General features: G+C 51.2%; 1 protein-coding gene across 11 annotated transcripts in view; it reads left to right on the top strand.

Moving 5' to 3' along the window:
• The first annotated feature begins 7425 nt into the window (after positions 1-7425).
• PHF21A (PHD finger protein 21A) overlaps positions 7426-10578 on the top strand; it is a 131251-nt gene continuing 128098 nt past the window's right edge. For 8 of the 11 annotated variants that reach the window (XM_082317438.1, XM_082317441.1, XM_082317440.1 and 5 more), the window contains exons 1-2: positions 7426-7729; positions 8410-8495. The gene's annotated coding sequence lies outside the window, so the exon portion shown is untranslated. Of the gene's footprint in view, positions 7730-8342; positions 8496-10578 lie in introns of those variants that run through there. The other 3 variants (XM_082317437.1, XM_082317436.1, XM_082317434.1) reach the window with 2 other exon arrangements.

Genomic DNA, 10578 nt, shown 5'->3' with positions numbered 1-10578 from the left:
AAAACCCACTCTGAATCCCTGCACCGGCACCGACACTGACCTCTCTGTCCACTGAGGCATCATTAACTCTCTTATTCTCACATGCAAAGCCAGGCACAGCTCCGCTCCTGGATTCCCCTTCCCCATCCCTCCTTAATAACAGCCATTTCACAGCTCCTCTTCCCTCCCCTGTCCCTGTACCTATGCTGGGCTACTTTTCAGCACAGAAAGTCAGGACAACACATGATAAATACACGGGATTCCAGTAGTTTAATACTTCCCAAAGCTTACTACTTCTGCACTGCGCTCAAACACTGATATTCTTCTTGCTACATCCTTCTATAGGAGAAGATGCTGCTCAGCTGGTAGTCCCAAACTGGCAGCTCAAATATACGCCTAGTTAAATAGTTAAAGAGAACTGAATTGCTTTTTAGGTGCTCCATCCACTCAAACCCCAGGCTCTTTATGTATCTAGTGACATGGAAGGATTTAGGGGCCAAATTTATGCAAATAGTTTTGAAAACCACAATGAGTATTTATATTTGAAGTACTTAGCATCCTGAAATTACCACCATCATCACCTAGTTTTCCTAAGGCACCTTGGTTCCCCGCCTCTCCCCTGCAGTGACCTTTTAAATTGTATGTTCCTCGGGGCAGGCTCTGCTTTACCACATCCCTCCTGCGAGGTGCCAAAATGACCATTAACACCTAAAAGAACTAAAAAGACATGACATCCTGTCTACTGGTGTTGTACTGTTTATAGGAATGGACATTTTTTTTGTGGACGCCCTTTGCTGCAATGTCTGATTTCTGTGCATGTGGGAGGTCTACCTGTTGGGATGTCCATATGCCCGCGTTACGACCTGGTAGTTGCTGTCACGTTCTATGGCTTGTGCCTTTGGTTTACCACTCTGCGCTTCTCTTTGCTTATCAGGTTAGTGACACACCGAAATGCTCCATTACAAAAGTTGTCATTTCCTCTCAGTGGGTCCTTGAAAACTTACTCAGCTGTTTCATTTCCATCCACAGCTTTCCAGTTCCACTAGACTTTCTCCCCTCCAAGCTTCTAAAAAATAAAAGTGAGAGAATTCTGCTGAAGGCATCTGGAAAAGGGTATTTTGATGGAGACTAGATATCCCTCATCACTAGTGGTCCAACAATCTCCAGCTGAAACACTTAGCAGCAACCAACCTTACAACAAATCAGCCTGAATTAGGGGGCATTACATTGTTTAACAAAAAGGGCGATGGGCCAAAACGAGCTTCTTTTACCTGATAATGGAGCTGCAATTGCTCCTAGGATACTTCATACTGCTGGCTTAAAAATGAGTAACTGTTCCCTGGACCGTTTGCATCTTGGCACACAATTTCTGGCTCATTGTGATTCTAAACAGCGTACGGGATCCGTAAGCGTGCTTAGTCAGCCTGGCCAGCCACCTGAGAGCCGTGAGCAATGTCCCCTTTATGACTGCTCACATCTATTTAAAGAGAAAAGATTAAAAAAGGGCAAGGAAACCCATTCCTCTTGATTCCCAGAGACAGTATCGCTGCTCAGATCTTCCTTCAGTCTGGAAGCGGCCAGACCACCAGACTCTCTGAAAGCAGATGCATCTCCAGAAGCAGTGAGCAATGGCTTGTGAAGGGTGAGATACACTTTGGCCTCCCCAAATTGCAGACCTGATACAGAATTACCGGTTGAAACAGCCAGCATTTTGCTGGAGGTCAGATTAGATAAGGAGCCGCCAACCTTCCTGACTTCACATACCAAAACCTTAACATGACTGAAACGCTAAGAGGGGAGCCAAGGAAGAAGAGCTCTGGGAGCTGCTGGCAGGTACGAGACGATGGTGGGTCCTCGCAAGTACCCCCTGCTCTCTGGTGCAACGGGCCAGGCCACCCGCTCTGAGCTACAGTCCTCTACTTTCTGTACAAAATAACGGGCACCTCCGGTAAGCCAAACAGTAAGTAATCAGGGGAAGAGAAAGCGAGATGGAGTCGTCCTTTCGAGGCTAACCTCGGAAGAGCCTGCAACCCCAGTGAAGTCCCACTACGGACGCAACGCTGCGCTGCGCTGACAGGCCTTTCCCGGCTCTGCTGCTGGGGACGGCCTGCAGAACATGAATTTTGCAAAAGGAACAGGGCAGCCCGAAGGCTGAATTACCTTTCTTGGAATATAGATCCCAGGGAATGCACTCCTGCAGACGTTTTTAGCTCACTCAACCGCCGCCTCCCAGGCAGAGCATCAGAAGAGCGAGATTTGCGGCTGCACCGCTCCCGGCTGGACCGACCGACAGCTCCAAGTGAGCAAGTCCTTTCGGATGGGCCAGGGTGAGCAGGGGTCTGCTTCACTGGCTGCCGTAAGCGATAGCTCCTATGTAAGGCAGTAATCCGTGGTCGAAGTCAGAGGCTGTTATATTAAGCAACGCAGTTTGTACTTAGGCTGACGTCCTTAACGGCGAGTGTCTCACATGCGTCATGTTTTCAGGCTCTGGCCCCAACCGGTGGTCTAAACTGTCTGCTTAATTTTCCTTATCGTCTGGGAGTGAGCGATGCCCTATCCTTCCCTGACCCTGGGAAAGAGGAAGGTATTTGCTTGTAGAAGGAGCTCTTTGCCTGGATCCTGCTGGAGAGATAACCCCGTGTTCAAACACCGATGAGAAAACCAGGCAGCTTCCCGACTGTTTTCTTAGGCTGGGGTATGTCTTGCCTGAAATGGTCTTGTGGCTTTCTCTTTTAAGCACGGCTGCACAGGCTATCTCCCCTCTTATTTGCAGCCATCTAGCATCCCTGCCAAAAGCACAGTGAAAAACAGCAATAGGCAAGTAGCTAAGTCCTAGTTTATTTTTTAAGGTAGTTTTGTTGCTGAAAACCAGGGGAAGAGAAAGCGCTATGTGGCTACTCCACTGTCAACTGAATCTATGACCTGTAGTTTAGGCGCCTTTGCACTTGCTGCTAATTCCTTTTCACAGGAGTTGCTACAAGGCTGTTTCTGCATGTTAACTAATGCCTCCTCGGATTTTGCTTAAGGATTCCCAGCAAACAGCCCTGTGAGGTGGGCTGGATATAGCAAAGCTAGCACATTATGATGTAACTTATTACGATAATTGTCAGTAATGACAACTGATAACTCTTGAGGTGCCCCTGCATTAAAAGTTTACATGAACTGCGCGTCTTTCTCTGAAATTCACCCAAACTGGTGAAATAACATTCAACGAGAAACATCATCATCGAGTAGCCGCTTGCAAACTCTCATCGAAAGCCTGTTGATTTTTGCGAGTTTTCCACTAACTTTGGAAAGGCTTTGGATTTGCCTTCTACTTGTAAGTGCTCTTAGGAAACAAACTTGGAAAACGGGGCTGGGTGAGTACCCAGGGTGACGTGATCACGCAGAAAGTGGAAAATCTGGACAAACCGAACTACGGCTTCTGACGAGCAGCACGAATACCACACGTGGAGGCAGAGGTGTGGAGAGCAACTTTGTGCACAAAGGCTCAGAAAGCAAAGGAGGGATTTTTTTTTCCTAGGCTTCTAGCAAGGTTTCCTTTCACGGCAAGCCAGTGTGCTAGCTATCTCTGTACAAAGCCAACAAACAAAACCAGCCAGTTTATTCAAGCATTTAGCTGTGCATCTGATGGGACCGTTGCTTCCAATTTCATACATGAAACCACTTCTAATGCTACTAGGAGGTGAACGCTACACGTACACCTATGGAGGCCCTTTTTGCTGACGTGGAAGTGAAGCTAAATCGCAGAGAGGCTGGGACCGCTCCTCTTCATCATCGCAAGCCTGAACAAAGGAGCGGTGTACGTGTGCTGGTTTTAAAGGAAAAACTTCCAGCACGTCTGCGATAATCAGGATCTGTGGCTTAAACTGCTGAGTTCAGGGTATAAAATGGTCTGAGCCGCTCTACCCGGCTGTGACCTGAAGATCACCGTGGGTAGCGCGCACTGAATATAACCGGTATCGCGAGATACCCATCGCACTCCGATTTCTAAGACAAATCATGTAAAATTTCTTTGTGCATCTATGGTAACAGCTAATGATTATTTTTTTCCTTGAACTTTGTCCAAAGTTCATCTCTAGAACAAACTTTAGTCAAACTGCGCGTATTGACTCCTCAGCAGAATAAACATGCCGAATCTCTAATAACGCTTTATCACTCATTCTGCCTTCTTTTAACTTGCTTGTTAACCAGAAAGATAAAAAACAGTGAAATAAACAGGCTTTACTCGGTATTTATTTTTCTGGTACCTCTGTCAAAAACTCCGAAGGACAAAAGCAACTCCGGTCTGAAGAGTAAGCTGACTCCTCTTCTTGCTTCAAGCCCTAACTGAAGGTAAAATTAAAATCCAGGCTGTTGTCTGGGTTGTAACACTCGGCTTCCACGACTTGAACTGCCGGTAGTAAAAGTTTACACGGAGAAGGAAAAATCTCAATATCAGGGCTGGGATTTGCAGAGGGGTTTAAAAACTGGTTACGGACTCGAGACTGGAGGGTTGAGAGGAGGGAGGGGGCTGGACGGTCCCCCAGCCCCAGGAGAAATCCCAGTAAACTAACGTGCAGATCTGACAGTAATCGACCTGGTCCCCCTATTACTTGATCTGTTGAGTGGCTGTAGAAGTAAAGTAGAAAGAAGTATAAGAAGCAAATATACATTTATTAAAAATTGTGTAATATTTTTATTATACTAACCGTAACGCTTCTTGTCACAGTTGGAAACGTTAGAGAACCTACTGTGATGGCCGTCAGATTTTTTGGTAGTCCTGTGCACGTGACCTTACCCGTTAACCCACGAACAGTGCACCTATCGGTAACTATTTGATGAGCACCCTGGCATTTTCTGTGTGTTTATTTTTTTAGTACTCCATCAAGTCGGCTGTTCAGAATCATACCTGGCTTGCCAAAAAAAAAAAACCAACCAAAAAAAAAAAAAAAGAAAAAAAGAGAAAAAAAGGGGAGGGGTAGGAGAGAGTGCCTCAAAAAGAAAAAGCCAAACAATGTGACAGTACAAGAAAAAAAAAAAAAAAAGGCATTTTTGGATGACTCTATTTGCTTCGCACCTTTTCCTTTTTGTGCCTTTAAGGTTTGTGTCTTCAAGCTCGTATCTACAAACCCACAGGCTAGAAACTTAATTAAAAAAAAATAAACCTGAGTTTCTTGCATAATTGTATGAGTCCAGGAGCTACAGCTTTAAGAAAGGCACCAAATGTTGTAAAGTTCACAATTAAATCATACACAACTTGGCAACCAACTGATGGAAAAAGAAGTGGAAAATTAACAGTAATTAAATAAACAATGGCTTGGTAGCCCAATTTTTTGACAGTTGAGAGGGAACCTTGCTGTAAATCCCTGCTCACATCGAGCACACCAGAATCCTCCAGATGATAAAACTGTGCATTACTGCCCAATTAGGATGAGTCCCTGAGTTACTCATCATGACTGCTTTATGGATTTAGTTTCACAACATAATAATGAGTTCATCGTGGTTTCCTGAAGCATCTGCAGAGATAATGCAAACACTTACTTTTCTTCCCAACTTGTGAACATTTTGAAGAAATAAAACGATGCAAGAGGCTATTAAAAAAAAAAAAATCGGTTTTGCATTGCATCAAACCCTGGCTTTCTGTGCGAGCTCATGCAAACCCTGCAGCGTCCAGGACATGTCCCACTGCTTTAGCAATGGTGGCTCTGATATACAGGCGAGGTTTTAAGTATTTCAGAGACTCTGGAGACTTTCAGAAGCCGGAGAGGCACAGGCTGTGCATGCCATGCCTGTAACTTAAGCTAGTTCATTGCAGATAAGCACTGATCCTGCGTGGGTGGTTGGCTTTGGGCAGCCCCCAGCAGCCCACTGTGCCGTGGCTGGGAACTGGGGGGACGGTGGTCCCCGAGCTGCCTTCTCACGCCGGCCCAGGAACGTTCGTGGGTGCGAGGGGCCTTCGCCGCGCCGACATCCCCATCCCCGCAGCCCCCACGGAGAACTGACGCCCGTCGGCCTTTCGCGTCAACGGGCGCCGCAGAAACGTTAAAATTCATGATATGTAACTTCACTGCTTTGAACCGGCCTATAAAACTTTCTGACTCGCCACGATTTTTTTCTTCCTTTTGGGAGGGGAATTAAGAGGAGGGGGGGGGGGGGGAAGGCAGGGAAAGCTGATGCGCTGCCGTTCCCCGCTGCTCGCACGAAAGCAAATGGCAGCATCACCCGGCGCTGGAGTAGTAAGTTAATAAATAAATAAGCAAACCCCACCGCATGAACGGCATAGGCGGAAAGCGGCGGCCGGCGGAGGCGCGGCGCGGCGGGAGAGCCCTCCCCGGCCGCACGGCGAGCGGCTGCGCTATTCCTGCGAATAACACGGCGGGGAGGGAGGGAGGGAGGGGAGGGCGGCTCGTCCGGGGGCCCGCCGGCTGCCGCGGGCGCGGGCCCGGCGGCCCGGGGACGGGGATGAGGAGGAGGAGGCCGGCCTTCCTCCCGCCCCCCCGCCGCCGCCGCCGCCGCCGCTGCTGCGGCCGCTTCCTGCGCGCGCCCCCCGCTCCCCCCCCCGCCCCCGGCCCTGTTGCATCAACTTCCTGTGCGGAGCCCCTCGCGGCGGGGCCCCGCGCGCCTCCTCCCGCCCGCCCCAGCTTCCTGCGCGCGGCCCCGCGCGCGCGCCCGGCCGCGCGGCCCCGCCGGCCGCGCGCCCGCCCCCGCCGAGCCCCGCGCGCCGGCCGGCCGGGCGGGGGGAGGGGAGGCGGCAGGGGAGGTGCGGGGGGGGGGGGGGCCGCGCGCCGGCCGAGCCCCCCCCCCCCCCCTCATCCGGGCGCCCCCCCCCGTCCGGCAGCGGCGGGGCGGCGGTGGCGGGGCGGGGCGGGCGCCCGGTGCCCCCCGCCGCCGCGGCCGGCGGCGCCGCTCCGGCAGAGTTTGGTGCCCTACTTCACTCTACTTTAGTTTCACTCACTTTACATCCGGGCTTTTTCCCTAGGCAATGGGGGCCGCAGCACAGCCCGTTCCTTAGGCAAAGGGAAATAAATTCGCCGCACCGACACGTCAAGTAGTCCCCCTCAGGAGGAGCCGCCGAGCCCGCCCTCCCGGCCCCCCCCCCGCCCCGCTCCCCGGCCCGGGCCCGGTCGGCGGCGCCCCGCCGCGGTCGCGGGGTGGGGAGGGGAGGGGGGCTGGGTCCGTCGCTCCGGGCTCCCCCCCGCCTTCCCCCGCGGGCCTCCGGCGGCGGCGGGCCGGGCCGGGCCGGGCCGGGGCGGGCGGGGGCGCGCGCGGCGGCGTGTCGGGAGCGCGCCGCAGGCAGGCAGGCAGGCAGGGAGGGAGGCCGGCGGCGGAGGGATCCCGGCGAGCGGTGCTGCGGCCGGGCCGGGTGAATGGGATTGAAGAAGAGTTCAGCTTCTCGGCTTGTTTTTGTGTCACAGTTTCTCTCCTCCTGCGCCTCTCCGGCTTCGTGCCTCCCTCCCCGCCCGCCCCCTCCTCCCCGCCGCAGGAGGAGCCCCCCGCGGAGAGGGGGAAGGAAAAGGACCCCACAGAGGCGAGAGCGAGCGAAGAGGAGGAGGAGAAGGGAGCAACCTACCATCTTCCACTCCCCGCTTAGCTTAAAGAAAGTGAGAGGAGGAGAGAGAGAGAGGCGCCCAGAAGAGGGGGACAGGGAGGCCCGGAGGAGCGGCGGCGCCGGCACCCTCCCCCTATGAAGAAGAGTCCTCCCCCTCACAGAGAGGTCCTGCCAGGGGGACCCCGGCCGGCCCGCAGCAGCACCGCCGCCGCCAGCAGGGTGTAGTATCCCACCTTTCGGATTCGCCTCCTCCTCCTCCTCCTCCTCCTCCTCCCTGCCCCCCCCGCCCCCGGGCGCCGTCCCCCCCCTCCCCCCCCGCGCCCCCCGCCGCCGCGGGGCTGGGGGCGCCGAGGATGGCGGCGGCCGGCCCCGCACTCTCCGGCCAACTTGGCGATGAGGAGCAGCAACTTCGCCGCGGCCCCCGGCCCCTCCCTCGGGGGGGTGGGGGGGGGAGAGCGCGGAGCGTCCCGGGGCGCCGCCGCGGCCCCCCCGGCCTCCCCGGCGGGCGCCGGCAGAAGTTTGCGAGCGGGAGCGGGAGAGGTGGAGGAGGGTGACACTTGGGGTAAAAGGAGGAGGTGACACATTGGGGTTGGGGGGAGGAGCAGGGGAAGGAGATGACACATTGCACTGGGGATGGGGTGGGGGAGGGAGGCTTATCCCCTCCCCTCCGGTTTCCTTCAGGATGATTATTTCCAGGCCCTTTTCTCTCGGTCGGGTCCTTCGCCGCGATGCTGTCGGGGAAGTTTTATTATTATCTGGGAAATGATGCCGCTTTCGGTGATGGATAATTCGTAGTAAAGCTGCTGCTGCTGCGGTTTTTTTTTTTTTTTTTTTTTTTTTCCCTTCCCCTTCCCTCTCTCTCTCCTCCTTCCTTTCATTCGTCTTTGTGGCCCGAGCAGCGCCGGGAAAATTCCGTTTCTTCTGCAACTTGTTATTCTGGAGCCGGGCCTGCCCCCCTGGCCCTGGGGCTGCCCTTCCCGCACAGGTACGGAGCGCGGGGCCGGGGCGCCGCCGGGGGTTCCCGCTCCTGCTCCGGCACGGCTGCCGGCGTTGGGGACGGCTACTTCTTTATTTTTTATTTTTTCCCTCCCTCCTGCGTCTGCGTAGGTGGAGTGGGGCTCTATGTGGGACTCTGCCATTTGGTGTAGTCCTCTTGTGCATGCTCCTTTCTTCACTTGCCTTTCTGCGGGTTTTTTTTTTTCTTTTTGTGGTGGTGTGTGTTTTGTTTTTTCTTTTCTTTATTATTCCGAGCTTCGCTGTCGGTAGAGCTTTTTCCCTCCCCCCCCCGACCACCTCTGCAGTTCGGTGGGTGCTGACGGGATTGTACGCCGAGGTGTTTAGGTGAATTCGTATTGGATTAATCCATGGAGCTCTTCATTCAACTTCTTCTCAAGTGTCAAAAAATGAGGCTATGAACAGATGTGTTTCAATATGGAGAGATTTCCAAGTTCCTAATTCTTGGGGGTGGAGGAAAGAGTGCCATTGGAGAGTGGCTTTTGTTTTCGATTGGTGAACAAATGTCATCACATTTCAGTCACGTGCTGTAATATTCTTTGTTCAGCTATCAAAGTATGATATCTGCTACACCTGTTCCCACTTTTTAATTGTAAGTAGCGGTGGTTGCCTGCAAATCTGACAATTGTGGATAGGAGCACTTCCCCTCTTTCTCCCCCTCCTACCCCCTGGATGTTTGTTTGGGCCCAAGCGCTGAGCTTGACAATGAACTTTTGTTCACTGTGGAGACTGCATGCAGAAAGGTCCCACTGGGGGTAATAACTTGCGTGTCACGAGAAAGTTGTGTCCTGGGCTGTGCAGTAGGTCTGAGCATGGAAAAACCAGGTGGGGACGTGCGCTCAGTAAGGGGTAGGCTCCTTCGGGCCAGTGAAGTTTTCTTAACTAGATGTGCTGTTGCTTATTATCAGGTTAAAGGACAGATGCTCCTGCACACCCATATCGATAAATAGATACATCTTTTTTCCTTAGCTGTAGATTTTCAGGTATCAGAAATAAAAAGGATTTTGGCTGTCTGTTTACTTTTTTTTTTTTTTTTCCCCCTCCTTCATTGTACTCACTTCTAACAATGAAGACACCTGCTTAGTTTCAGTTTTGTAAGTCAGCTTCCTCTGACTTTCCTGTGCCTGCCCGGAGCTAGCTGGTGAGGCTGGATATGCTACATAGCGGGGGAATGTTTAACTTTGATGAAAAGAAGCTTATTTTGGGGCTTAATTTGTGAAGAAAATAACATGCTTTTCAAAGCCTTGGGAAAAAAAAGAAAACAACCCTGGAAATCTAAAATTCATGACTTCTACCCGGTTAACGTGTAATGCTAAAACTTTTATATTAAGCTTGTTAGTGATTGTGTATAATATAACTTTATTGTTTATATTTAAATAGTGACGTTAAATTACTAGTAAGAACAGGATCTTGAAAGAAAGAAAGAAAGAAAGAAAAAAATGTACATAACTACCCATATTAGTTGGAGAAGTTAATTACCACACTTTAGTAGAAAGATCACAGGCTTTGGGAATTTTGTTTATATCTGGGCATGTTTCACGATAGCTGAATGAAACTGTTTCTTTGGGGGCATTTTTTATCAGTATTTTCTAGAAAGGAATTCTGTAGCTCAGTAAATGAAACTTTAAAACTGTATTTAAAAAAAATAAGTGAAGTGCTTCTTGCATGTTTTTAAACCTTTCAACCTTACTGTGGCAGAGAAATTAGATTATTTTATGATAGTTATATCAGCTAGAAGTTTCAGCTGATACAGAGGGAATATGAAGCAACCTCTTTATCCATTGATGTCATGTTGCATAGTAGCATATATAGAGTATCACTTCAAGGTCTTAAGAGACCAGTTGTCCAGCAGAAGGTAGGTGCTTGCTCACTGAGTACTTACCACCAGCTGGATGTCGACTATGGCATACCCCCAGTTTTTAGCCATGCTGACCTGAGCAACAAGAAACTTGGAGGGGATCCCATTATGGGTTTTAGTGATTTTTTTCAGTTAACTAACAAAGCTACCATGGTGTATAATTCAAAATGTCGCTTTAAGGAATATTTTGTTATTA

The sequence above is a fragment of the Platalea leucorodia genome, assembly GCF_965183815.1.
Source record: "Platalea leucorodia genome assembly, chromosome: 7".
Taxonomy (NCBI): domain Eukaryota; kingdom Metazoa; phylum Chordata; class Aves; order Pelecaniformes; family Threskiornithidae; genus Platalea; species Platalea leucorodia.
The sequence above is the reverse complement of the archived record's forward strand: the minus strand, read 5'-3'. Positions and strand labels throughout refer to the sequence as shown.